The sequence below is a fragment of the Canis lupus genome, chromosome 3 (assembly GCF_003254725.2).
Source record: "Canis lupus dingo isolate Sandy chromosome 3, ASM325472v2, whole genome shotgun sequence".
Classification (NCBI taxonomy): domain Eukaryota; kingdom Metazoa; phylum Chordata; class Mammalia; order Carnivora; family Canidae; genus Canis; species Canis lupus.
Window position 1 is genome coordinate 5,628,215 of NC_064245.1, and position 24,424 is coordinate 5,652,638.

Consider the following 24,424-nt stretch of genomic DNA (forward strand, 5'->3'; position numbering starts at 1 on the left):
TAGAGCTCTCTTCTCTCTGTTCTGGTAACCAAGAATGTTCTAGATGGTGGCTGCTCCATCCGCCTGTGACCTGGAGTCAGTGTGACAAAGTGGATAGAGCCCCATCTCTGGCTCAGTAATCAGAGTGAAAAATAAACTTCATTGTGTTAAGCCACGGAGGGTTGGTGTGGTGGTGGTGTTTGCTATACTGTAATATAATCTAGCATATCCTGACAAAGCTAGAGGATGAAAAAAGAGAAGAACCAAGGAGATGACTAAGATCCCTGACTTGGGCTTTGGGATGAAAGGCGCTAACAGTCTTTGGGTTTGGGGAAAGCAAGGAGGAAGGGCTGGGGTTTACTTATGTATTTTTTTTTATTGAGGTATAATTGACATATATTAGTTTCAGGTGTACAACACGATGTACTCTGTATCTATTGTAAAATTATCACAATCACAAGTCTAGTTAACATCTGTCGCCATACACGGTTACAATTTTCTTTTTCTGTGATGAGAACTTCTAAGATCTACTCTCTTAGCAACTTCAAATATTCAATACAATGTTATCAACTATAGTCACCATGCTATACATCTCATCCCCATGACTATTTTTTTTCTTTCACATAAACTATCTTGGTTATTATAGTTGGAAAACTTACTATAGTGATCTATAATTTGTCTTAGTATAAATCACAATTTTTTTTTTAAATCACAATTTTTAACAGTGATATATGCTTTCTTCATCCTACTTGTAATGGAAGTTAATATGACTGAAATGATTTTTAATTTCTAAAATCTAAAGCTGATATTTAAAATAATCCTAAGTCACTTATATGTCTCAAACTTTCTTTGTTTCCACATTTCTATTTGTAATTCAATTTATAAAAACCTATCTTTCCCTACAAAAAAAAAAAAAGGCATTCTGTATGTTTGTCAGAGTGTTCTGTGCTTATATTCTTGATTTTATATGTCAGAACTCTGGGTATGACATAATTTATGCCATGGTAATGCAAAAATGATGTCTTGCACAGATCTGTCCAAATGGGATCTGGTTTTCCTACAGCTCTTATGTCTGCATGAGGCTTTGAGTATGTTTGCTTATGTTTGTAAAAGAGCAGGAGTGGGAAAGAGTGAATGAGAGTTGATGCAGATGTTTATACCCAAGATTTTCATAAGTACTAAGAAATGTTTTAAGTCCAGGAAACAGTATGATGGGCCCATTCTTCGCTTAAATGTCTGTTCTGGGGATATAAAAAAGTCCAATAGTTCCATAAGTCAGGTGAATGCCAAACCTCCTGATTGTACATTGGAAGTGATCTAGTACCCAAGGGAGAAAGAAAATCCACACAAATTAGTTTCTTAGAATATTATTGTTCCTTAGAAATCACTTGCGGATGCACAGCGCAAGCCAATGCTCTAAAAAGCTCCATTGCTTATTTCATTTGCTTTGCTTATCAGAGGCATAGCAAGCCATATATTCAGAGGAAAGATATATAAGTCCTGTCGGATATTCAAGCCAAACACAATGGTTCTATCAGGCAAAGGAGGAAATGCAACTCCCCAAAGTCTTACTATTTTGATTCTCTGAAGAATTGTTGAAAGTGTTTCAACATTCAACATTCTGTATCCAGAATGGTTCAAAATAATATTTGAGTTTTCTGGGTTCTGGTCTTTCAAACGCCAAGGTGTTATCAGAGGCCTTTGATCTTAGCTCTTCGTAGAATTACTGCAAAAAGAGTTTGTTTTCAACTTCACTCTTAAGTGAAAGTAATTTCATTTCCATTAAGCCCTCAGTGTGTTTGTCAATTTGAGACACCAGTGCAAATTTAATTAAATAATCTTAAATACATGTACTTAAAAGTCACATGAAGAAATTAAGGTCCAGCTGTTCACCTGCAACTGTTTAATTTATGCCGGATTCTATTTAATTGAAAGTCAGTAACCTGGAAAGGAAAAGCATATTCACTTGAGATTGTATTAGAAACTGTAGAGCCTGATCAATTGCATGATTCACAAGTGTGTCTGTTTACTACTTCGTTTCTGTTTAAAGTAACACTTTTTGTTTTCTTCAAATATGTGTGACAAATGCATGTGATATTTTAAAGTAATATTAAATTACCAATATTTTAAATCATATTTGAAAACAAATGTAAATTCAAGCTACCAAAAGCTAGTCTTATTAATCCACACATATTTCAGTTTTCTTTTAGTTACATTTTATGTCATGTGTATAAAAATATTTTTAAACCCTTTGTTCAGTTTATAAAGACTTTATTTATTTGAGAGAGAGAGAATGCACCAGTTGGGAGAGGGACTGAGGGGTAAGCAAACTCCCCACTGAGCACAGAGCCTGGAGCACGGCTCCATCCCAGGACCCTGAGATCATGACCTGGGCTGGTCAGGTGCTTAACTGACTGAGCCACCCAGACACCCCAAAAACTACGTTCATTTAAAAAAAAAAAAAACTATGTTCATTTTAATGTCATATTAAAGAGATAACTAAAGTTATGCCTTAAGCATGAAGTCCCTTACTTATACCCACATCAATATCGTTTTTACATAAGCCTGTGTTTTGTGATCATTCTGTAATACTTTAGCTCATTTTTTATCTCCAATAGCTCTGCATATACTTGTGCTCAATGGAAAACAAAACAAAAAAAAAAACCAAAATATTTTCACTTGTTACAATTTTGAAAATCATTTAACTGTAAAGGAGATTTATTTAACTGGGAAGGGGATTCTTGCAGAACTTAATTATGAGGAGACTGGAGCCTGAACACTAGCCCCATATTTACTGTGTGGATTTGGATAAGTTACTTAACTTCTCTGTGTCTCAATTTCTCTACTGTAAAAATGATCTAGCAGCTAGAATGTATTATTATTTCCTTTTATTTGAGATGATATTCTGTGATAATGCAGGAGAAATACAGCAGAAAATACTTAAAGGCTAAAAAAACCTGTAAGGATCTTTACTGTATATATGAAGTAGAATTGGGAAATGAAAGCTATAAAGGCAGATGTCATTTTTTGTATAGAACTTTGAACAAGAATTTTAACCTCCTTAAACATCAGTTTCCAATTGTTTTTTTTTTTTTCCCTCATAGATTAGCTCAATCAATGAAATAATGTATTTTGGAATTCCTTATGGTATAAAATATTATACATGGTATTTCTTAATATAATATTAATCATAGCAGTCACCAAAATGTGATTGTGTCACATTTCTTTGGTAAGCACTTCTTTTCAAGCCGACAAGTTTTTACCAAAGTTAATAAATTAATATAAAATCACATTATCAGACTATTGAGAGCCTACCAAAAACCAACCCATATGAATACTGTGTGAATTTACAGATTAATTTAGCAGCTATAATAAGAGGCTTACTTGCTAAAATCGTTACAGTTCTGTTTCATGCTATGTTTATTATACACACACATACCCTTTGACAACTACGGCTGTATAGCTAGTGTTATGATCATTGGTACCTCAAGCTTCAATTAATCAGATATTCTAAGGTTTCAAATTACTTGCTTAAGAATCTGATGTAATCACCCTGAATAGGAAAGTTAGCAAAGGTTGATTTTATATATCACAGGTAATATATTTTTTCTCATATGCCAGTCAATTGTACTATGTGTTTTCATAAGTCACACACAAAAAAGCAGGAAGCACTCGGACTAATCTTGCATTTGCCTTTGAAATTAACTGGCAGATTGATGAGTCCAATAACTAGATTTCCCTTTTGGAGGACAGATGGAGATCTACTGAGGAACACAGAGTAGGTAATGCTTTGTGATGCTTTTTTCTTGATGCTTTCTCTGAGTTTTTCTGTGGCTGGCAGTTTTCTCAGTTTTCTTTAACGTCTTTTCTTCCTCATTTTTTAAAGATACAGACTTGTTTTTGGGAAAAAAAAAAGTTTTTTTTAAGATTTTAATATAGCTTGATCAACTTTCTAATATTTTGACTTATTACTAGAATTAATGGGATAAACGTCCCTAGTGAAGTTAAGTTTGGGGGGCACTCTTTCACAAGGGGAAACCAATATCCTGATCCTACATTAGTAAGAGTGATGTGGAGATTTTCAGGTAAAATAGTGGCTTGAATGCTGGTGTCTAATTTCACTAATTTTAGAAGCAACATTCTTCTAAAAAAAAAAAAAGTGAAGGGGAATATTTTAAGAGCACTAAACTGCAGGGATGGAGAGAGCTAGAGACAATAACACATTTAGTTAAATTAACACAGGATGTTGTTGGCAAGAATGCAGGGAGAGGGGAACCCTCTTATACTGTTGGTGGGAATGCAAACTGGTTGCAGCCACTCTGGAAAACAGTGGGGAGATTCCTCAAAAAGTTAAAAAATAGAGCTACCTTATAACCCAGCAATTGCACTACCAGGCATTCACCCAAAGGATACAAAAATACTGATTTGAAGGGATACATGCACTCCCATGTTTATAGCAGCATTATCAGCAATAGCCAAATTATGGAAAAAGCCCAAATATCTATCAATCCATCAACTGATGAATGGAAAGAGAATATATATATATGTGATGGAATATTACTCAGCCATAAAAAAGAATGGAATCTTGCCATTTGCAACAGCATGGATAGAGCTGGAGTGTATTATGCTAAGTGAAATAAATCAGTCAAAGAAAGACAAATACCATATGATTTTGTTCATATATGGAATTTAAGAAACAAAACAGATGAATATGAGGGGGTAAAAGAGGCAAACCAGAAAACTGACTCTTAACTATAGAGAACAAACTGAGGGTTGCTGGAGAGGAGGCAGTGGGGGTTAAGGAGGGCACTCGTTATGATGAGCACTGGGTGTTGTATATAAGTGATGATCACTAAATTTGACACTTGAAACTAATATTACATTGTATGTTAACTAACTTGAATAATAAAAAAACTTGATAAGGGGAAAAAAACACTTTTAGAAGTTAGAATGCAGATGGAGTAGTAGTGTTCATAGTGAATTAGCAGACCTGAGAAATCCAAATTCTCAGTCACTAGTGGTACAAGCTGAGAATCATTTTGACTTAGACTGTAGAATTCCTGCCTAGCCTCCAGAATTAGCAGTGTCTTGTGGTGCTGGGGGTTACGGACAAGGAGATGTCTACAATGAGGAAGACCAGTTGTGAGCAGCCTAAGAGGCAATTAGATCACCAGATCTCCTCGATGCCACACAGCTTCTTAAAGAAGGAAATGAGAAGTTCATTTTCTGGAGAGGTTAAAGTGGTGAGACTGGCCTGGGGAACAACAGACACTTGAGAATAGGGTTATCACAAAGTAAACCTTAGGGGAATGTGATGTTTATGTAACAGAATGCATGTCATGCTGAAAACCAGGAACTCTTTCAACGCGTTACACTCAGTATACTGGCATCCAAATCCTTTTAGGTTGGAAATCACAATTGGGTCAGTTTCATGTGAGAGTATAAAGATACTGCAATCCATCCTAACAAAAGTTCATAGCTGACAAGCCTCACCCATCTGTGCTCAGGGCTCTCCATCAATCTTCTATGCCCCTGTTCACAATTATAATTAGCTGCTCAAAGATTACCAGAAAACTGAAGAAAGCCTCTAATATAAAGCCATTGAAGAGGTGTCTGGGTAGCTCATTTGGTTAAGTGACCAACTCTTGGTTTCAGTTCAGGTCATGATCTTGAGGTCTTGGGATCGAGCCCTTAGGCAGGCTCTACATTCAGCAAGGAGTCTGCTTCATTCTCGTTCTTCTCCCTCCCACTCACTTTCTCTTTTTCTCAAATAAATAAATAAAATCTTTTTTAACAAGGTGTGTGAGTACACACACACACACACACATATATGAGAGAGAGAATATGGATGGAAAAACCAATTTGGGACTTTTAGTTTCCAGTCCAGGTGTGAGGAACTTAGAAGTTACCACTCTATCCTACAAACTGGCCAAAAGCTAAACAAACTGAAAGATCAACGACCCTTCTTAGAGCTGTCAGAGAAATAATGTCATTGCAAACTGCTATCCCCTTATATTGGACAGATGGGTGAATACAAGGAATTACAGTTTCCCAGCGCTGAAGAAACTCAAAAGTAGAAACCCAGAGGTACCTGGGAACCAAGGCTGGGGTGGGAAAACCCAGCTCTAACCAATGAATTGCTGGAGGCTCAGTGTGAACAAATCTGAGAGTTAAAAATGCTAGGAGGACCTAGTCATAGGAGGGCCCTGACACTTGTGTGAGTTTGACCTGCTGGAGGTCTGCTAGGCCTCCCGGTGAATATTGGAGAAAAATCCCCTGGAACTTCTAATAGGAGGAAGGGGAAAGGAACCATCTTGAAATAGCCCAGGGCGTCCTGTTCTTCTAACCTGGGCTTGCCCTCAGGGGGAACTGTTTCACCAGGGTCTAACCTGCTAGGGTTTTTCCAGAGCCTGACCTTCCTGGGTAAAGGGAAATAGACAACTCCAGCCCTTCCATCCCTCCTGTTCCACCTCAGGGGAGAAAACAAAACAAAACAAAACTTGAGATGTGGTGAAATTCACAGTTCAAGGACACACATTTTCCAAAAGACTGAGATATACTTATAAGCTATATAATGGTTCCTCTTTCTCCACACTCTGCCACTGCCTTATTAAAGACCTGTTTAGCATAATCCCTTTTACCCAAAACATCATGTTCACCTTTCAGCAAAAAATTACAAGATTTAATAAAAGGCTTAGTAAAGAAAACCAGTTTGACTGCATAAGCGTCAGAACCAGAATCAGATATAGCAGGAATGTTGGAATTATTAGACTTGGAATATAAGAAAATGATAATTCATCTGTTAAGGGGCTTAATGGGGAAAAAAGTGGAGATCATGCAAGAACAGGGGGTTAATGTAAGCAGAGAAATAGAAATTCTGAGAAAGAATACATAAGAAATGCTAGAGAGCAAAAACACTATAACAAAGAATGCCTTTGATGATCTTATTAGGACACTGAATCTCTGGGCTTGGCATATGACAAAAGAAATTTCTAAAATTTAAATGAGAAATGAGAAAAGCAATGAGAAAAAAGAACTTTGAAAACCAAAAGAATGAGCAAAGGCAATACAGTGGAGCAAAGATAGTGTCTTCGATCAGTGGTGCTGGACCAACTGGACCTCCTCATGCAAAAAAAAAAATGGATCTAGACACAGATCTTACAATTTTCACAAAAATTAACTCAAAATGGGTCATAGACCTAAATGTAAAATGCGAAACTATAAAAATCTTAGCAGATAACATAGGAGAAACCCTAGAAACCCTAGATGACTTTTTAGGTATGTCACCAAAGATATGATTCATAAAGGAAACAATTGATAAGCTGGACTTCATTAAAATTAAAAACTCATGTCCTGTGATAAGCAATTTCAAGAGATTTCAAAGACAAGCATAGTCTGGGAGAAAATATTTTCAAAAGAAGCATCTGCTGAAGAAATGTTATCCAAAATATACAAAGAACTCTTAAAACTCAACAAATAGAAAACCAATAGCCTGATGTAAAAGAGCTGAAGTCCTTAAGAGACACTTCACTAAAGAAGACCTACAGATGACAAATACATACAACGAAAAGATGTTTCGCGTAACACACCATCAGAGAAAGTGAACTTAAAATAACAAGATGCTTCCTGTTTGGCCAAAATCTGGAACATTGAAACATCAAATGCTGGTAAGGATATGAAGCAATGGGACTTTTCATACATTACTACTGGGAATGGAAAATGGTACAGCTACTTTGGAAGACAGTTTGGCAGTTCCTTACAAACCTAAACTTTTACCATAAAATCCACTGGTTGTGCTCATTGATGTTTACCTAAAAGAAGAAAAAATTATGTTCACACAAAATCCTGCGCATGGATATTTATAGCAGCTTTTTTTTTTCCATAATTGCCCAAACTTGGAGGCAACCAAAAAGACAGTGGAATAAATAAACTGTGATACATCCAAATAATGGAATATCTAGCATTTAGAAGAAATGCTCCAAGTGGTAAAGAGACATGGGGGACTTTAAATGCATTTTACTAAGTGAAAGAAGCCAGTTTGAAAAGGCTACATATGGTATAATCCCAAGCATGTGATGTTATATAAGACATGAAACTTTGGAGACAATAAAAAGATCAATAGTTGTCAGCTGGGGACAGGGAGGGATGACTAGATCGAGCACAGAGGCGTTTTAGGGCAGTAAAAATACTCTCTGTGATGTAATGGTGAGTTTAAGTCACTATGCATCTGTCCAAAGCCATTCAGTGTACAACACCAAATATGAACCCTTAGGTAAACGAAAACACAAAACACTTTCTGAAGAGGAAGATATTTTAAAAATTTGGAATAAATGCTACCTCAAAACTTTCACCTGAAACCTATTGATTTAAGGCAACACGAAGCTTGCATTTAGCTATTCCATAAATCAGCTCCTAGACATCTGCTACCCTCTATTTGAAATATTCAGTTGGCTGCCTCTTTTCTGTAGTTACTTCAACACTGGAATATTTAAGACAGTCCCCACCACCTTTACTCAGCATCCTGTGGAGTCATTTAGGAGACAATTATATAGTCAATATTTAATACTGGAAAAGAGTATGCTAATGAAATTATTAAAGTTCACAAGGTGATTCAACATTTTACTGTATTTGAATTTACGTTTACTGATAATATTTTCAGTGCCTTCTTGACATTTGAAACAGATTTCATTGATAATGGCTCAGTCATGTTTCCTTTATAAATTGCTTTTAATGTCCACTTCTCCAAAATATATTTTTTTCACACAATACTTTTTGTTTTTCACATTTCAGAAATGTGGAATATTCATTGGTCAAAAAAACTTAATATATAACAACACAAGATCAAGATTAATTGGAATTCTCAACACTTAAAGGTTTAATACACTCTCTCACCTCAATTTTCAATACTTACATAAAAGAAAATTAACTAATTACATTTTTAGCAACAGAAATGTCCAAATAAGATCATTTCTCTTTGCTTATTTTTAGGAGTGATGAGATTAATGGAAACATCTCTGACAAGCAAACTCTATTGTCAGTTTTTGAGCCTTTTATAGAATCTAATCACATTTGCTTTTAAAAAAATTCCGTGTGTTGCTATTCCACTCAGTGCCGAAAAATACTCTTTTCTCCCTTTCTATATAGTAGCCTGGGTCAGTTTCAGCAAAAGAAATCTATCAGTGCCCTTATTTAGGATTGCAATTAGTAAGAGAATAATTATTGGTAGTTATCCTTATCTCAATAATTATCCTTGTAAATTCTCTTCTTTTAACTGTGATAGAGATGTCTTAGAATGCCAGCTCGTGCACTGTTACCTGGAGCATATTTTTAATATTTAAGCATTTTAAATGATGTAATTATTAGTCAATTATGTTAAAAGTAACAATATAAAAATATTCCGAAGGCTAGTTTTATATTTTCATTAAATGTGCAGATCTGAAAACTTCTGGAAGGACCCTGATATTTTGTTTGTTCACTATATGTCTGATCTTTGAGTGGAGACGTTTCCAGATGCTGAGCACAGAGAAGTTATATATAAAAGTATATGAGCTATCTGCGCTAGAAAGAAACTTTCGGTTTCACCATTTGCTTCCCAACTTTGAATGTCTAGTTCTTAAAGGCTTAATTAAATCCTAAGAATTGTTCAGAATACATTTAAAATTAACAAGGACCATCATCTAAATGGATAACACTGAGATCTTATTTCATCATATCAATAAAATTAAAGTCCAGTTTAAACAAAACAGGGAATTTAATTAAAATAATCCACTATAGATATAATTAGACATAAGTGCCACAAATAAAATATTTTTATCTGAGAATATTCTTCTTTGCTTATAGAACATAAAGAATTTTATTATAGTCCTATGATTTTTTTTTCATCAAACCTTTTTCCTTTCCAACTTATTTTTTTCTTTTATTGCTATTTTAGTTTCTATTGGGGAAAATTAAGACTATATGCGAAAAATAATTTTATATGATTAATCTCTTCATTTGGCAACATATACTGTTTCTAATTGCTCTTGCAATTAGAACATTTTTTCTTTTAAATCCTTTCCATTGATGAAAATACACTAGATTACAATATGTTTTTCTTGACCTAGCGACCGTACCAGACCACAGCATGGTTTTTGAAGAACAATGTTTGTTTCCACTGGATTTTCTAATTTAGATCACACTGTCCTAAGGCTTGAATATTTGTTTCCTAAATTGTACGGAGTTCTTCCTTTACCTATTTATCATGTTAATTATCCCCTATTAAAATCTAGGAGATCAATAAATATGTGCTAGTTAATTTCAGTTCACAGAAATTGGTACTAATATTGTTTGGCATGTCAGTTCAGAGGGGCAAGAGGCATTGGAATCAGACATTACAAGTGATAACACTATATTAGTTCTTTAAAATCAACTGATTGTCATGTATTTTAACAATTGAAAAAAGAACTCACAAGGAAAACTTCACACTTTTTTTCAATTCTGCATTCTTAGATGTATCTCCTTTGAGTCTGGGTTGGTGCAAGTAAAAAAAAAAAAAAAAAAAAGTGATGCCCAGTAGTCTAGCAAGGTACATTTTAAGTGCCTAGAGTCAGGAAAAATATAATTACATTACACATATACACAACAACTTCAGATGTCAAATGCCTTGAAAAATCTGGTCTGCCCATATATTCAACAAGCATTTATTTTGTTCCTACTGTGCTCAAGCTACTGTGTTAGACATTATTCATGATATACAGATGAATCATACAAATATTTTCCCTTAAGGAATTTATTTTTTATACAGTGGCAAAAATGTATAATGTAGTCAGGAGTATGCTGTAAACTATGTACATAGGAGCCACAGTTCCAGCCAAGCTTTTTTAAGCCATTGGACGTGTCTAGTGTTAGAATATTATCTTTCTATATATTTTAAGAGAAAAAGATTTAAATAAAAATTAAGGACTTTATGGGTCATTCTAGGTGAAACTAAATTTTGTTGGACAACACTTTGTTCAACACAAAGTAGAGGCATTAGATATTTCTTTAGTTTCAAGTGTTTTATTTTACATTCTAGCTGTGCATAAAATTGCACATTCTGTTCATTCTATTTTTATTTCTCTTTTCCATTCAATTTCTTTATTTCTCACAACATGCAATGTTTTAGTATTCTCTTCTCTCCTAATTCCAGTGCAGGAATTTTCAGTTCACCTTTCTGTACGGGAAAGCTGCTAATTAGCATTGACTTTCACACTACAGTATCTGTAGTAAAATCTCATTAATTGTGCCCAATTGGGAAATAAAAGGTGAATCTGAATTGTAGGATATATAAGAAGAAATGACATGAAATGAAAGATGTATGAAATAATCTGTTAAAAGGAATTGAGTAATATAAGAATCACAAGTATGAGGAAAAAACATGTTTTGAGCCTAAAAATACCCCTAAAGTTTATTTTTATTACTACATTCAATACTTGAATAAAACCGCTGCTAAAGTGGCTTAAAATAGTTTTCTGACTTTTACTTGAAAATAGGCAAAATATTATACTTATTTACATTTTCAGTTAATTAGAAAGTAATCTTTTGACTGTGTACATTTGTGTCTCAAGTAAGCATACCTTAATTATAATTATTCCTAATTTTTAATTAAATAGGTTTTTTATTGTTTGGGGAGGAAATTCATCTAATAGGACAAAGACTGGAGCATAAAAAGTCCTTGTCCACAACAATAAATAATTTTTAACTTTGTAAATACTTGAACCTGATAGTCATAGTATAATTAATGATTGATACTATGTGTAATATTCTTATTTTCTAAGAAAACATTTAAGATCACATTAAAATTACAAAATTTTGCCAACCACATTTAAAGAAATTGATAGGTATACACACAGATGTAGCTTATGTTTATGGATTGCTTATCTATTTACTTTCTTTGGCAATATTTCAAATTTCTGGTTCACTTGCTCACTTCCTGCCAAATTCCTCTAAATGTAAGCAGTGGTAGCTCGTGGTGAAATAACAGAACCATCTACTCAGCAACAGAGAGTAGACTTTTTGAAAATATTTCCAGGAAACCTTTTATTCAAATGGAAATATGGGAGGAAAGCTTAAGCATCATTTTTGTGCAAACATAACTTTTATTGGGTTTGGTAAAATAGAGATCAGAGAAGAATGGGATAGAATTGACAGAAGAGATGCCACTTAAAAACTGGACTGAGAGCAGTTACCGAAATACTATAAAATCCCTAAGAGAAAAGTGTTCCTGATTTCACATAGAGGATTTAAAGAGGAGGAAGTTATCAGTGGTATAGACTATCACAGGCACCCAACAGCCAAAATAAAACCATTTTCCTGGCCAGAGGAATTGCTGAAGTGATACCTCATGGTCCATAGAGTTTTGGGGAAATTCCCATTTTTTCTTCCTGTTTAGCATGGGAAACTAAAATACTAGGGAAATAAAATATTTAGGTCTAGAAGACTGAGTAAAGGGCTGTTGGAATACAGAGTAGAAGGGAAATCCTGGAGAGGAGTGCACTAGCAAAGAGAGCTCCTGATTCTGTCTGTAAGTGTAAATGAGTCTGGGCTCACTTCTGATTGATTGATTGATTGATTTTAAATTTTTTTTAAAAATTTATTTATGATAGTCACACGCAGAGAGAGAGAGAGAGGCAGAGACACAGGCAGAGGGAGAAGCAGGCTCCATGCACCGGGAGCCCGACGTGGGATTCGATCTCGGGTCTCCAGGATCGCGCCCTGGGCCAAAGGCAGGCGCCAAACCACTGCGCCACCCAGGGATCCCTCACTCCTGAAAAATTTAATAGAACAACCCATGAAGCACAGCAAAGGATATGAAAACCAGACTGATGCTAGAACCACTTGAGATGTCAGTTTCATTAAAATATCAACAAATCTCTAACCAGATCAACTAGGAAAACAAAACAGAACAAAATCAAACAAAAAAATAGAAAAGGAAAGAATTTCTTCCAACCTAGAATTCTGTATACGATAATAATAACTTTTTGGAATGACAGCAAAAATAAAAACTGTCTTAGATCAAGGAAAATGAAAAGATTGTCACTAGCACACTGGCAAAAACAAACAAACAAATAAACAACAACCCAAGAAAGTTGAAGGACATTCCTCAGGCTAAAAAAAAAGTGATTCCAGAAGAAATCTTATAACTTCAGGAATGAAGAAAGAGCAAAGAAAATAGTAATTATCTAAAAGTTAATGAAATAGATACTATACAAAGCATATTCCCTGACCATAATAGAATGATATTATAGATAAACAACAAAAATATATCTGGAAAATCCCACAGTCGTTGGGTAGTAAATAATACACTTCTAAGCAACCTATGAGCCAAAGAGGAAGTCTCAGAAATATAAGAAAATATTCTGAACTAAATGAAAACAAAAATACAATATATCACCACCTGTGAGATACAGTTAAAACAGTGCTTAAGGGGAAATTTATAACATTACATGCATGTATCAGAACAGAAGAATGATTTAAAATCAATAACCTTAGTTTTCACCTTAAGTACTAGAGAGAGAAAAACAAAATAAATCTAGAGCAAGATGAAAGAAGGTAATGATTAGAGCAGAGATCAGTGAAATTAAAAACCAAAAAATAAAATCAATAAACCAAAAGTGATGTTTTAATCAGTAAAATTGATAAACCTCTAGCAAGGCCAACAAAGAAAGAAGATACATGTCCCTCTGATATTAAAATAATAGGACGATATTACAAACAATGCTATGGCAATGCATTTTATCAATTAGATGAAATAGACCAATTCCTTGACTGATACAAACAACCAAAATTCATTCCAGATGGATAAAAAACCATGAATAGTACAATATCCAACAAAGTGAATCCTAGTTCCTGATAGTTTCACTGCTGAGTTCCCCCAAACGTTCAAGACAGTACTCATATAATCTCTCCAGAAAATCGAATTTGAGGAAATATTTCCCAACTTAAATTACCAGTTGACCCTCACATATCATAACCAGATTAGGATTTTAGAAGGAAAGAAACTACAAATATCCATGAAGAATAGACACAAAATCTTCAGCAAAATATTAAGAAATAAAATCCAGCAATGTATAAAGGAATAATATATTAGAACCAGAGTTGTTTTTTCTTTTAGTAGTGGAAGACTAGTTCATCATCTGAAAATCAGTGTAATTCACCATACTAACATACTAAAGAAGAAAAGTTGTATAAAATTTCAATAGACACAGAAAATTCGTTTGATAAAATTCAATATTCATTGATTTTAAAAATGCTCAGCAAATGAAGAACAGAAAACTTCGTTAACCAGCAGGAACACGATTTCCTAAAGGCCAAAGACTATGGGTTGGTTATTCTTCTCACCAGTGCTTATTTAGCACAGCCCCTGTTACAAAGGTGGAAAAAAGTTTTGTAAAACAAATTATTTATAAATATATAAATGAACAGTGGCCAGTTTAAAATATGTACACACAGACACACAAATGTGCTAGAAAAAATATACAGTTCTCTAGTTTTCTAAACAATACCGTGATATGAAAAATTTGTTTTAGGAAGCTGATATATTTTAATATCGTTGAGTAATTTAAAGTGTGTTGGTGAAAGGGCTACAACCATGTAGGGTTTAATTCCAGATGTGACAATCGGTGTCTTGATGGCAGGATATATAACAAACGTGGATAAGTAAGAAAAACACTAGAAATATTTGTTTCTTCAATATTAGAAGAAAATAAATTAGACTGTAAGTAAACATGTGTTTTCATGAGAGGAGAGGATAAAAAACATTTATTTAAAATAACTATTTTGTTCTCTGGCAACAGTTAAATTCAACTGTACTAACTAAAATTATTCAGGGTATATTCACTCACATGTATTAATTTATAGATATTTGTACTTACACAACTTATATTTGTATTCATATTTATCTAATATCCTCTGTTAGAGTCTGTGTGCATTATGTCACTTATTGGGCCCACATCTCCTATATTTTCCCTAATTCAGTTCCTTGACTCCAAAAGATATTCACCACCATCATGTGGAAGTGCATAAATAAATGAATTAGTGATTAGGGAGGGTTACTCCTTGTAAAGAACTAAATGGCTTTGTTTACTCTCAATGTATCTTCATCAGCCAGGATGTATTTCCTAGGCTTACTGCACATTTACGGGGTGTGATTAAGGGGAACATCTGTTTTTTTAAAGAACATACTTAAGGTGAATTCCATTATGGGCCAAAGGTCCACATCCCACTGAGAGGGCAGATGGATAAATGTTTGGTTTATGATACCAAAAAGAGATATGCTTCTGAATCAGAGATTTCAGTCCACCTTATCATCAGCTGGATAAGACTCTATATGCCTCAAGGAAATATCTTGATAAAGGTCTCCTTAGTTAAGTCTTTCCAGCTCATTGTTTTAAATTGTGCTTGACAAGGTAAAGATGGATTTGTAATTTGTTTTTTTAAGTGTCGAATGTAGAAACCGAATCTTTTGTAATTGTTAGTTTAGTTCAATTATTTTTAAAATCGATTTTTCCTTTGATTTACAAGGAAAGCGAAAACTAATAGAAAAAAATGAATGTGCACAACGCTTTAAGGAAACGATGATACTGTATTGGATGGAAATACCGAAAAGAGTATTTGTGGACCATAAGTTTTCTGGATTCATGATTGTAAGATTCTCCATCCTTTGTTTTTGGTTTGCTTTTTTTGTGACTACAGACTACACACTTCATTGCACAAAAAGTGAGCTAATACTAAATGAGATGGTGAGAATCTGGATTGTGTGATGTTCATATGGTTTACCCAGCAGAGGCAGCTGCTGGTGCCAATTATGTAGTAATAAGCTTGAACAGCTGCCAAAAGAATAAAAACTAAGTTTGACTTGAAAGGCAGTAAGACATGATGCTTCGAAAGCCTCTATCTCCCAGGACTAGTGGGTTGCCCATTTTTAATCTGAAGATAGTAATTGGAGCCAATAAATCAAATGGAAGAGAACACTCTGGCTTCACATATGATCGATCGTTTTAGCCACAATAAGATCGTGATCTTAAATTTCTGATTTTTACAAAATTCTCTGGACTTCCAAGTGGCGAATAGATGTGTGATGTAAGTGTGTAGGCCCATTTATATCAAATCACCATGCTGAATATACGCATATAAGAAATAAGCTAAACATATGGATTGCCTCATTTATAACAAAACGTAGCCACCTCTTCAGTGGAATTAAGCAGATGTTTAAAATTTTTCAACAAATTTTAAAAGTGACTGAAGGCAGGAAATGAAGAAAATGATATCCAATTTGAGCTCTAGGAAGTCAGTAGACAGGCTATAATTATCTATTATTAAGGCAACTTGTATAAAGAATAGAAAACTACTATCCAGAAAGGAGGTTTCTTTCCCTCGTCTGCATTTTTTTGAATTTCAGCCAGATGACAAATGAGGAATCCTTTTTTATTCCATATTCATCCATCTCCTTTTTGAGATCTGGTCCTTTCATTTATTAATTTATTTGTACAGATTTAAACTTCTAGATAGTGGCAAAAAAAAAAAAAAAAAAAAAAACGGTTCTGATAATTAGCCAGAGTGTGCAGTCTGATGAATAGTTGGTAGTCTAAGAAATATTTAGTCATTTGTGTCATATATTCCTGTCTGTAAATTATGGGAACTATTAGAAATTCAAAATGTCAAATCCTACTAGATGGTTTGGAAAAGAAAAGTCTTATGCTTTTGTTTCTGCTATTGAATATCAGGCTCTGTGACTTTCTGATTTTTTCCAAAGTCAAGAATGATGACAATATGATGACCTTTTGTTCCTGGCGGGGCAGGGAGGGGGGTCTACATGGTGTGAATGCAGGTCTGGGTCTTTGGAGTCCCCAGCCAAACTCGTATGTGGGGATCTGGGCTAGGATAAAGACAACAGGAAGGAAAGAGACCAATAAAAAACAGTTTATTAAAGGAAAGTGTGCTTTCAAGGTGGGAGGGAGTGGGGAGGTTCCAGGGGGGTGGAACTGGCCCCTAGGTTGTTTTGGGATTGGATATTATTTGATCTCTTGAGGCTGGGAGGAGCTGGGAGGTACAGTGGGGTGGTTTCTCATGGAGGCTGCTTTCCATCAGTTGAAGGTTGAAAGGAGACTTTTGACCCTCCCGGCACTTCTACCTTCCTCCAGGAGGTGTGGGGGCAGTACCTTCAAGGCAAATGCACCATCATGAGGCTGGGGGTTGGCCTGGGCCAGAGGTAGTGGATGAGAGCACAGCACAGGTTCTGCACCTGTGACTCCGGATCTGTCAGCCCCAGGGTCTTGGAAACCACGAGGTCAGGATGTCGTGCCCTGAGCTTCAATGCGTAGCTTATTCACCAAGGTCCTTGCCTTCAGCTCATGTCTCTATCATCCCCTTTTTAAGGATTTGGGACTCTGCCCTTAGTGGTTCCTTCCACTGCTCATGTCCAGCTTCTCCCTCACACTATGAAAACCTATTTATGTCTCTGGAGCTGCCCAGCTTTGAGGGCTTGAAGTCTCAACTATGTTAGAATTTGGGGAATAAAAAAATGTGCTGCAAATACTGAAGTGAGACCCCCCAACACAGGGGTCTTCCAAAGGGTGGAGTTTAGACACAGTGAGTCCTCCCTGCTTTGTGCTCTGTCTCCTAAACTGAGAAACCTCCAGCCTTTGCCATTTAGGAGACTTAGAATGGAGTCTCTTACCTGCTCTGGGCACTGACAACTATTGACCAGTAAACCCAGGATGAAAGAGAAATTAAACCTAGTAACTCTCTTACCAGTTGCCCCAGGGGGTAAAGCAAGGAGCAGGCCAAAAATAAAAATAAGTAATGAAGAACAAATCCAGGAGGACTAGTAGGCCAGTGAAAAATACAAGCAAAACACATGGATTAGGCAACTCCTATCAAAACAGAACACCTGGGGAGAAAGGTACTCTTAAGAAAAACAGTAAGAGCCCTAAAGGAGTCCTAAGTGTAGAGAAAAGACAACCGTGGAACTGCAGAAACGGCTTCAAAAGGAGCAACAAGCTAAGATTTGGGAAATACTTTCTGATCAATAAATACTAGGCTTCATGTCTGTTTTCAACTTGGACTCGACAGTGACATTTTCTAAAGTCCCTTCTATATGGACAAGAGAAGCTGGAAATAGTGTTTCCAAGAATCCCCTTTCCTGTGCGGCACTCACAATCCCATGAGATTTGGAGAGTAAAACAGAAGGAGATTCTCTTATTTTCCAGAGATGGTTGCGACCTGATGTGAGATTCACCTTTGCTTCCTGGCCTTTTCTTTTTTTTTTTTTTTACCCTGGCACCATCTTGAGACTCCGCTGCTTTGCTGCTAGGGACTGAGGCACTTAGTACCCTCGTGCATAGAGCCCCAGGCCTTCGGAAACACGGTGCCAGGCACAGTCGGTGGCTTCTCCCGAAGCCTCTCCCCTTCGCTGGCAGCTGGCTGCCTTTTACCTGTTTGGTCCTCACATGACCACCCCCCTGTATGCTCACATCCCTCACGTATGGCCTCACAGCTCCCTAGGTGTCCTCTTCTTTCTTGTAAGGACCCCTGTAAAATTTCGTTAGCATCTCCTAATCGCCTCCTCTTCGAAGGACACCAGGAAGATTGGATTCGAGAACAGCCTGATGACCTCAAACTCTTTCTTTAAAAGGTCGGTTCTTAGGGTCCAGGCACATTCTTAGGTACTGGAGCTAGGGCTTCAACATATCAGTTGTGGAGAGACCATAATTTAGTTCCTGATGCTTGGCTTAGAAATTTTTAGGAACTTCAGTAGCTCTTTACTGAGCTCCTGAGAACTACCCACTTTGGTGCTTCGGGCTGAGAGACCTTTCACGTTTGCTTCACTGACCTTTGACAGTGCTTCTCTGATGTCTTCTTCCACAGTTTCTGCATAATTATGGGAGTGGCTAACTCCTTGTTTTGAATTTGTACAACTGGAATATAATGTGTTATCCGTCCCCCTTCCTTAATTTATCTTTCTATCCATCCTTTCTGTCTGGGTGTCTCTCTCTCTCTCTCTCTCTCTCCTCTCTCTCTCTGTCTCTCTCCCTCACCCTCTCCATCTGTATTCATTTGCTAGGGTTGCTATAGCAAAGAACCACAGACTTTGTGGGCAGGGTTGATTTCTTCTGAGACCTTTCTCTTTGGCTGATTCATGTCTGTCTTCCGTCTTTACATCGTCTTCCTTCTGCATCCACCTGTGCTCAAATTTACTCTTCTTACAAGAACAGCAGTCATGCTGATTTTGAGTTCACCCTAATAAATTCATTACAATTTAACTCCCTGTTTAAAGACCCTAGCTCCAGATATAGTCACATTCTGAGGTATTGTAGGACTTTAATTTATAGATATGGGGCGGGGGGGACATAATTCACTATCTATCCATGGACCAACTAATGCTGGACTATTTGAAAGCAATTCGCAGACCACACGATGTGTTATATGTAGTTACATAGTATGTTCTTAAGAATAAGAACTTTTTTATGCTTTATGTAGGACCAAATCATAGTGACTGGCAGAGGATTTGAAATCAGAGAGTCATACTCCCACTGGCTTAACATCCAGGTTGTGATCTGAGTGTGCAGGTCATACGTCACAGAGCTTGGCCTCTAAAAGCCAAGAGTGGGTCCTGGCCACAGGTGGCAGGAAAACGGGGACTTCAGTAACAGGACTACAAGGAAATGATTGTGCCCAAATCAGTGTGCTTGGAAGAGAATCGTGATCCTTAGATATGAGGAGAAGCTCTAGCCAACACTTTGATTTGAGCTTAGTGATATCTGGAGCAGAGGACCCTGCTAACTCAGACTCCTGACCATGGGAAGTGTGATAAAATAAATTTGTGTTATTTTAAGCTATGGAGTTTGTGGTAATCTGTTTCACAGACCTGAAAACTAAGACACTCACTTTTCAGACGAGGCCATTTGGCAATGTCTGGATGTATTTTGGATTGTTATGGTTTGAAAAGGATAGTCTTTCTTTTTTTTTTTTTTTTTTTGCACCTAGAGGCCAGAATGCTGCTAAACCTCCTGCAGTGCACAGGGCAGCTCCTCAAAGCACAGGACTATGAAGCTCTAGCAGTTACTAGGGCCAAGGTCGAGAACCTCTGGATTAGGCTATTTTATTAGCATTATCTGCATTTGGAAGAGGAAAACCGCTCTAGTTAGAATCTTGAGGCTACAACAACTTTCTAGGAATAAATTAGGGACTTTCCCCAACCATATACATTTTGTTTGGGAGAGCAGGATGTTATTAAATACTGCCCAGTGGAGAGCACTATTTTCAAGGTTTTGAAACTGAATCTGCCACTTCTTACATATAAAGATTAAGTTCTAAGTTATGTTTTGATATTAATAAGAAATTACCACCTACATGAGAAAATCAAAGATCAGACATATTAGAACATTTTTCCCAGAATGTGTAAAATGCTTGAGGTTTTCTTTCTTTTCTGCATATACATTTTGCAGAGTCTCATTGGAAGCATTTAGTGGTAAAAAAAAATTCAGTATTTGGCTGCTGCACTCCCTTCGCATTCCATTTTCTTTCTCATCAGGAAAGCCTCGTAGGTCTTTGAAAAATCTGATGCATACCACAGAACTCCAAAGTTTGTGGGTGGTGGTGTGAACACACAAAGAGATCATCGTACCTTTTGTAATGCCAAAGCAGAAGACTCTTTAGGACCTCAAAGACTTGCATACAAGACAGAAAGATTTGTAAAATGGTAAATACATAAATAAAAGTGAGAGTTGGCGACCTGCTGTAACTACGTACAACCCTTGGCCATAATAAATGAAACATTCAATGAGTGAAGTTGGCAGCGCCTTTTCTTCAGTGATGTTCTTGTTTTCTTGCTACTCAGCAGGACTCTTTAGGATTATCACTTTTTTTAAAGAGTTTTAAATAATAGATAAGCATTCTAAAAGCACAGGATTCCTGTAAGTTAGCACCAGCTGTCAGTCAATGAGAACCGGTATGGATTTGGTATGACTTCCAACATTCTCTCTCTGACGTGAACCATCAGAACATTTAACAGGGAAAAGATAAATGAGCATCAAGAAGGCGTTGTGACAAGATTGCAAAAATATGTTGAATATCAAGTTCCATTTACAGAGGATAAAAACAATATAGAAAACATGATCCATGTTGCTCATAAGGCTCTCTCTTGACTGAGTTTTCCCTATCCAATTAATATTATGAAGTCAGATCTCCCCATCTTCTTACTCTTAGTCTCAAATCTTTGCAAAGACCAGTGTCTCATGTTTTGAGGTTATTCTTTCCTATTTATAATTAGAGTAGCCTTCAAGGAGGATAGAAAGACAAATAGCAAAAAACTCAGTAAATGTAAATTTTTATCCTGAAGTGACTTATCTGATAAGCTCAGCTATCTCAAATTTAGAGAACATAAAGTATCAAAAGATCTCCCAGAGCAAGCAAAACAAATGTTAGCCTATGCATACATGAATAATATGGGCACGTACATATAGTGTTTATTGTAAATCAGATCCAGTTCTGAAAGCTATTTTTAGGTCGTAACTCATTTAATCCTCATAACAACCTTATGAGATAAGCATTATGTTTATCTCCATGTGATAAATGAGAAAACTGAAACAGAAATAGCTTCGGTACGTTTTCTGAGTAAGTTCAGCCAGTAAGGGGCTTTGGAAATATTCAAAATAGAGTCCTTACCGTTAGCCAATTCGAGTGGTTAATCTCCAAGGCTCTGTTGAGTCTTTATTCGAACATTTATTTAGTGTTTAGTGTTTATAGGACCCTGAGCTGGCTGCTAGGGGATAAAGATAAATAGGACAGGTATGTAAATCACTGCTCCTCATTTTAATGTGTGTGGTGATAGGAACACAAGGGATTATTACTTGACAAATAACAAAAGGAAGAACAAGAAGGCAGTTATGTTCACAACAAACTGTTTGTATATTTCAACTTCACATTGTTTTATAGCCCTTTGAACACACTGACACTGTCAGTTATATTCAGAGTGATGGCCTGAAGTTACGAAAGAACATTTAATCTATGGTCACAGAATTTGGTTATAAACTTTTATGCTAGATAGCCTATTCACATTTTGGACTAAATTCTTAAATTTTTCATTATAGTTGGGATTTTGTGTGTGTGTGTGTGTATGTGTGTGTGGGGTTGTTCCAGGGCCTGCCACATACATTTTATGTGTGTTACTTGTGCCCTGCTATTGTGTCTTGGCCTCTTTTTCCTTCAGTCCTGTCATTTATGAGGCTCCTTTGCCTGTCACGGAAGTGCTTGATCCCCACCTGGGTAGGGTGCATTTTAACAAGGTGTGTGCTGGTCTGTTTGCGAAATGAGAGCTGCTCCTGTCGCCACCAGAACCAAGGCTCCAAGTCTGGAGATGCAGTGTTGACAGGGTTTGGAATGGTCTTTTGGGGAAGACTGGGAACAGCACTGGGTCTGGGCAAGTGTGATAGGAAAGGGCAGACCCACTGAAGTACGGTTTGTTGGGCTTGGTGTAACAAGTTAGGTAGCTGGTATGGGCATCAGGCTGGCTCCTGCAGGTGGCCATGTGTTTATGCTGGGGGGCAGGGGAAAGAAATGGCTCCTGCCACCCCCTTTATTCTTAGATGAGGAGGCTTTGAGAGCAAGAGGGGCTGAGTTTTGGGAGTTCTTACAACCTGTGGGACTTAAAGCCTAGAATTTCAAAAACCAGTGGCTTGGCTCTGGGAGAGTCAGGAGGGCATTAGGAAGCCGAGTCCATGCTCTTAAAAAAAAAAGAAATGCAACAGGACAAACAGCAAGCAGAGCTAATACCATATAGAATTAGCAGTTTGAAAAATGCCAGGGTCATATGGGAAGGAGAGTTTTATTGCCTCATTTCAGAGTGTGGCTCAGAGAGCAGGGAAGGCAGGGAGACCTCTCCAGGAACAGGAGGCTGGGAAGGTGGCCGAGTAGGACTCTAGGTTCGCCTTGTCACAGGAATACAAGGAGATAACATTCAGATCAGCATAAGTAACTCAGAAAATGACCTGAAGACTCGCAGAACAAACTTCACAGCTAAAGGTTGGGAAGAGGACATCTGGGAGAAGGTAGGAAGGGTGGAGATGAGATTTGGGAGCAAAGGGGACCATTGCTCCGTGGCAGGGAGTGAGCTGGGGGCACATTGAAGGGTAAAAAACAGTTTATCACAGCGGGGAGCCTGGCAGGGGAAGGGAAATCCCCACCACATTCAAGTCTACCCGTTCAATCTGATATCCCATTTCTCTAGTCCCTTTGGCTGTCTCTTTCCTTGATCTCTCTGTTAGTACACATGTTTCAATTGGTATTATACCTCACATTTTAGGTTACCCTAATTAATGATTGATTGCCCTAGAGTTTTGGCAATGTCCTGGTGCACAAATTGCTTAGCAGTCAGATCTGGTTAAATTCAGGAATTAAATTAAGGCCAGTCTTTGAAATTTGTTCTGACCCTAGAAGAGCTATTTTTAGCTATTTCTTTTACTTGTTCTCTCTGGTGCACTAGATGGTCTGTGGTTTAACTCATTAAGTTATTATTTTTATTAAGCTATTATTTTTAAGAGTGTCCATGTAAGTGAACTTTCCCACACTCCGTTTCTAGTAAAGCCAGGCCTTGGGGAATGCTTCGGAGCTCTCATTTTTGTGGATATCCTATCCTTCTCGGAAAGCTCCCTGGGCTACTAGTCTATGTGCAGAATGTGACTGTAGCCTGTGGTCCCCCCATCTTGCCTCTTCCAACATGGAAGGTATGCTCATTAAGCTATATTTTTGGCTGGCAGTGCCTGATAGAGAACCACTATCCCATGTGTAGGGACTTGAGAGAGGAAAAGCTCCTGACCTATCAGATGTATTCACCAGGTACTTAACTTCTTCAGTTTAGTGTTGGGGGTGATGAGAAATGTTGGTGGCCTGCCCCTCACAGGTATGGTAACTCTTGGTTTGGAGATGAGGACAGGAAAAACTCTGTCCCCTTGACCACAGTCACCATACACATGTACCCTCCATCAGGGTGACCTGGGTAGTGACAGGGAGGGAGTTACTTGTGGCTCTAATGTACAGACTCCCACTGTTCTTGTAGAATTTTGGGGGGTTTTCTTAAATGTTTTTTTTTTTCTTTAATATGTGCCCTTAGTATGCCCATAGGACAATTTTCAGAGACATACTTTATTTATATCAGTGGTTTTCACCAACTGTGCTTGTTTCTTTAGGGAATATTTCTGTAGAGTGCCTCATGGTGCCGCCATGGATATAGAACAGATTTTTATTTTTTTAAATATTTATTTGAGAGAGGGAGAGAGAGAGAAACTGAGAATACATGCAGGGGGAGGGGGAGAGGGAAAAAGAAGCAGAATCCCACTGGCGCAGAGTCAGACACAGGACTCCTTTCCAGGACTCTGAGACCATGACCTGAGCTGAAGTCAGATACTTAACCAACTGAGCCACCCAGGCA

At 37.0% G+C, this 24,424-nt stretch overlaps 1 long non-coding RNA gene across 2 annotated transcripts in view; it reads left to right on the plus strand.

The window, feature by feature from the left end:
- Positions 1 to 24,424, plus strand: part of LOC112653711 (uncharacterized) — a 59,626-nt gene that overhangs the window by 31,107 nt on the left and 4,095 nt on the right. The gene's annotated exons all lie outside the window — the stretch shown is intronic.